This window comes from Chrysochloris asiatica, unplaced genomic scaffold, assembly GCF_000296735.1.
Source record: "Chrysochloris asiatica unplaced genomic scaffold, ChrAsi1.0 scaffold00012, whole genome shotgun sequence".
Classification (NCBI taxonomy): Eukaryota; Metazoa; Chordata; class Mammalia; order Afrosoricida; family Chrysochloridae; genus Chrysochloris; species Chrysochloris asiatica.
In genome coordinates, this window is record NW_006408530.1 from 794331 (window position 1) to 799852 (window position 5522).

The 5522-nt window shown below is 41.1% G+C and overlaps 2 non-coding genes across 2 annotated transcripts; one reads left to right on the top strand and one right to left on the bottom strand.

Moving 5' to 3' along the window:
* Positions 1-1469: 1469 nt before the first annotated feature.
* Positions 1470-1540, top strand: TRNAG-GCC. Its single transcript has one exon. It is a non-coding gene; the product is annotated as a tRNA-Gly (tRNA).
* Positions 1541-1867: 327 nt separating this feature from the next.
* On the bottom strand, positions 1868-1939 carry TRNAA-CGC. Its single transcript has one exon. It is a non-coding gene; the product is annotated as a tRNA-Ala (tRNA).
* Between the last annotated feature and the right edge of the window lie 3583 nt (positions 1940-5522).

The following is a 5522-nucleotide window of genomic DNA, read 5'->3' on the forward strand; positions in this document are numbered from 1 at the left end:
TTCCATCAACTTGAGAAATGCCAAGTGTGTTTTTCCCTTTTGGTTTTCTAACTCCTGGTCTAAGCATTTACTATAAAATGCTTAGAATATGGATCATAATACATTCCATCTCACTTTTGACAACTTCCAATTTCCTAGATTCAAACTTTGTACATTCCATGTTCTGAGAGTTAATGGATATTTGCAGCTGTTGCTCCTCATTTTGTGTTGTGCCCATCAGCAAATGAAGCTTTACTGTATTTATGTCCTAACAGTCAACTCTACTTTGAAAAGGCAACTCCTTCCCAGTTGTATTGTGAGTACCTTCCAATCTGAGGGGCTCCATCTTCTGGCACTATATCTGTTCATTTTCTGTTGCTATTCATAACGTTTTCAGTGGCTAAACATTCAGAAATAGTCTGTTACTCCCTATTCCTAGTCTGTTTTAGTCTAGGTAACACTACTGCTGGTGTAAAATAGCAGTGGCATACTTTCCAGCATCACAGCAACACACAAGCCACCACAGTATGGCAAACTGACAAACAAATGGTAGTCTACATTCTTAAACTGGGGTAATTAAACCTACCTCCCCGAGTTAAGGTTCTTACAAACATTGTTGTTGTTGTTAGGTGCCATGGAGTCTGTACCGACTCATAGCGACCCTATTGCACACAGCCTGAAATGACTGTTATGTAAATGTTAACTTTTATTTTCTAATAATCTTTCACCAAATACTTTTTGGTCAACAAAAGATCCTGCAAACTGTTGGGAATTCCCTTCCCATTTTTTTTTTTAAATCGTATATTGAGTTTCATTTCCATAAATGCATTTCATTCGCTTTGCGTTCTCCCTCTCATACATCTTTGTATATCATTTTAAATTTCTTCTTTCTATGGAAACCAAAGAGAGAGGATCAGGCACATACTTTTTAGAGTTCAAAGGGGTTTTCAAAATCAAGTCCCTTATAAATGATGAAGGGACAATTTAGAGAATTTAGGTCACTTGACTACAGTTACCAGTGTTCAAAGTTTCTTCTTCAGATCACATAGTTTCAATACGAGCCTTGGAATTTTGGTCAGAATCCAAGTTCCCCTTACCTGCTTCTACATCCCTGCCCCCACTCCTTACTAACTCTCCATCCTGTTTTTGTCTGATTAGTTAGGATGACAAAAGAAAAACAGGGAAGGAGGAATGTCTTGGTGGTTCTTAATTAACTAAATATCTAAAGATAAGACTTGTGTAATCCTGGACAAACAACATTTTCATCAATGACCGTTCCAGAATAATCTCTTCTTAAAGTTTAATAGACGTTAGTATAATGTAAATGCATGCAAATTGTATCATTCCCAATATTTAATAATTCTTTATTTTTAAACGTCACTACTTTCGATAATGTTAAACACATAAGCATATACAATAAGGAAAAAAAAAAAAAATCACTCACAGGTAGTATCTTCTAGTAGAGTATAAATGAGTCAGTTTCACAAGGAGCATTGGTGGTTCAGTGGTAGAATTCTCGCCTGCCACGCGGGAGGCCCGGGTTCGATTCCCGGCCAATGCAACACGGAACGTTTTCTAACTTTTTTTTTTAAATGTATAAACCATACGTGCCTACAGCAAGTTCAGTAATAGTGTGTAAACGTTGGCCTTATGTAGATGAAGAGCTACGAATCAAAGCTGATTACCTGCTCAACTACATTTTGAGCAATCAAAACGGCTTTTTCCCTGCGTTTCTGCTTTCTGTTTTCGCCACCTTTTAAGACAGTTTCTTTGTGCCCTAGAGTACGAATTGAAAAACGACGTACAGGTAATGTGTACACTTAGTATATGAAGAGGAGAGGGAAAGGAAAAAAAGAGAGAGAAAAAACCAGCAAGAAAAATGGCTGATTGGAGATGCCGGGGATTGAACCCGGGACCTCACACATGCGAAGCGCGCGCTCTACCACTGAGCTACATCCCCCAGCCGGCAAAGTGTTTTCTGGTATAGCTATTCATTGAGATAATTTAGATCTAGTCAAATTTCAGCGGTACAATTCTAAGAGATTTTTTTTGGTGGGGTGCTTCTGAAGTACATTTCTGCTCTATCCGGATGCCTTAACAATGAAAAAGTGGCCAGACTCGGGGCCCACGCTCCAGTCCACAGGGAGAACTGGTTAATAGACTTTCGGACAGGGTGTCTTGGACACTGGGCCGGAGGCTCGAGCGCCCACTGCGGCCAGTGGGGAGGCAGGTTGTCTCGTAGGGAGCTCCGAGGCCGGACCGCTGCTAGCTGCCCGCGAGGGCTTCGGAGAACCCGGTGGCTGCAGTCTGTGGGTCCTGCCACTCTGAAGCCTCCTCGAACCCGGGAGCCGACTGAGCGCCCAGCAGTCACTCTGGCGCCCTCTTTATCCTGAAGCAGAGCGGTGGGACCTTCTGTTTGCATCCTAAAACTACAGCTCTTAGCACTGCCCTCCCCTCAATAGACCCCACGGTATGTAGAGGATAAGGCCAGCTCTTGGGAATAAAAATGATTTCACAACATGCCCTTCATTTTCGTGGGGACCAGATTAAAGAAAAGAAAATGTCATTGCCACCCCCTTTGCAGCTTAATCATATATAAATGTTGATGAAATTAGGGCGGTGGGTCCCTGCCCAAGATGAATTTTTCTCTGTGATACACCTTGAGTCAATCTGTCTTACAATGGTAGTCATGTATATCCCTGAACACCAAATCTAATGTTCTCTGAGCCATCTCGACCCACTAATTCCACCCCCCAGATACAAATGACAAATAATGCTTCCTGAGTCCTGGTCCCTTAAAAATTGTCTGTCTCCAGTTGGTTGAACCGGTAAAATATGATGAACTAACTTGCTTTATAGTGAAATAAGGTGTATTTGACCTTTCCTGGTGCTTTAAGTCGATAACACCCCAGGCAAGCTACAACAAGGGAATGACTTAGGGTGAGGGGCACCAGGTCACCTGCATCCCCACACGTTTTGTTCTCTTCCTCAGAGTACCCCTAATAAATAATGAAAGGGGCAGTAAACCAAAAGTCAGAGCAGAAAGTAGAAAGTTCATCATAGGCTTCATAATTAGTTCCTGGATTTTAAAAACCAAAACGGAACAAAACAAACAAGCGAAAAACTGTCAGCTTACAGAAATTTAAAAATGGCTCATAAACAGATTTTGTGTTTAACCAGAACAAGTCACACACTGATCTAATACAATTACAAATCAGAATGTTTAAAAAAAACAAAACAAAACAAAAAAACACGTCAGTGGATAATTATTAAAGAATCCTTTCCAAACCAGAACATTTCTAAATCAACCCCTGCATTCCATCTGGAGGCACTGGAATATAAACATCTTCAGTTGATTCTGAAGCAGAAAACAGGATCATAGCCATCTCTCACCCCAAGGTTTTCACCAGTTGCCTAAGTAACAACTATATTATTCAAATAATTGTAAAGGAAGCAAGTTTTGCCTAGAATGACCTCGAATTGACATCCTCTTAGGGTCTTTATGGCTTATTTATACATTGCATGATGTATTTCTTCCTCAGATAATTTAAAATTCCAGAGCTAGGCACAGCTAAGGCCCCTCTTTAATGTTCACTCAGAGGAAGTTGATTCAATGGCCTGGCTTAACCCAAAACAAAAGTTCTGACTTTCAGTCATAGTGGCGGATGGAAGAAGTAAAACAAGAGATACACTTTTGGAATTACAGGGCCTTTCAGGAAAACTTCTCAGGTAGCATCTATTCTTTATTTAAATAAAACAGATTCAGTTCTATTCCTCTACAGAGAGGCTGCATGCAAATATGTTCACAATTATGGAGTATAGAGGACTCCTGGTGTAGCACTGTAGGATCCATACTGGACTGTGAACCACAAGCTTGGCAGTTCAAACTCACTAGCTGTTCCTAAGAAACCCTATACAGGGTCGCTATGACTCGAAGGCACTAAACAACAACATGGAGTATAGAAAACCTCCAGTTCCCTTCTTCCTTCTCCATATCTCTCTTGGTTAAGGACAAATGTCCCTCAGTTCTGTTACACACATCTTACACACACACACCATTCATAGGCTTATCCCCCCTTTGAGGCAGATGACATTTATCTCCATCGGTGTTCCCATATTCTCTTTCAAATTTCTTGCATCAACAGGCTTTGCACCTTTTATCTAGCAAGTATTGAGCATTCTCATTCCCTTCTAGCTGACTGTGAGCTAAAATGTTTATCTCTAGTCCAGGCAGTGGTTCTCAGTCTTGACTACACATTAGAATAACCAGAAGGGCCTTTTTAAAAATGTTGATTCTTGCTCCTATCAATGAAATCAGAATCTCTAAGGGTAGGGCCAGCACTAGTAGCTTTTTGAAAAACGTTGAGGTGATGCTAATATGCAGCTAAAGCCAAGAATCACTGCTGGAAGGGCTATCTGTATTTTAATGAGAGACACTGATAACTAATCCAGGAAGTCCTGTGTGATGCCATAGAATAAAAACTCAATTTCAAGGTTGGTTTGAACCACAAGATCAGTGGTTCAAACTCACTAGTCACTCCTCAGAAACCCTATATAGGGTCATTTTGAGTCAGAACTGACTCCACAGCACTTAACAACAACAACATTACTAATCCACGAAGCCCTGGTGACACAGTGGAATAAATTTTGGCCTGCTGACCACAGCATTTATGATCTCAAATGGCTGATTCTTCTTATCGTTCACCTTATAAATCTGTCTATTGTTTGGCTGACAAGTGAGCCAGGGGGCAAGTTCGGTTCCAAGCCTGAAGGATAACTAAAGGCCATAACCTTGGGGGTTCTACCCATCTCTATCCAGCCAGTCAGCTTGGTCTTTTTTAGGATTTTCGTTTTGCTCCACATTTGCTTCATCTCTATCCAAGACCTTCTAGTATGATACCTTTCTGATAGTTGACTAATGGTAACCAGACTCCATTTAGTTCTTCTGGCCTTGCGGATTGGGTGCTAATGTTCAAATCGTCTATTGGTCTAATGGACTAGTTGTTTCTATCCATGTCTTTGCTTTTCTTGACTTTTCTTTGCTCCAGATAGGAAAAGACATAAGCTTTTAAGATCCCGGTTGTTATTCATCAAAGTAGGATGTCGAGCATTGTCTTTGTGGACTATGTTATGTCAGTTGACCTTGCCGTCCCCTGACACTATAGTCCTGAGCACCCAGGCCTAGAAACTCATTCCCTCAAGGTGTTTGCTTAAGGCTAAGAAGTTTTGTAACTTTGCCCCCTGTATGTTCTACTATGTTGTTGTTGTTGTTAAGTGCTGTTAAATCAATTCTGACTCATAGCGACCCTGTATAGGGCTTCCAAGGAGCGGCTGGTGGGTTTGAACTACCAACCTTGTGGTTAGTAGTCCAGTGCTGATCGTACAGCACTGATCCAATGTTCTACTATGTTTGTGGATATAGTTGCTTTTGTTGTTGTTGTTAAGTACCCTGGAGTCGATTCTGACTCACAGTGACCCTGTATAGGGTTTCCAAGGAGCATCTGGTAGACTTGAACCGCTTACCTTGAGATTAGCAATCCTAC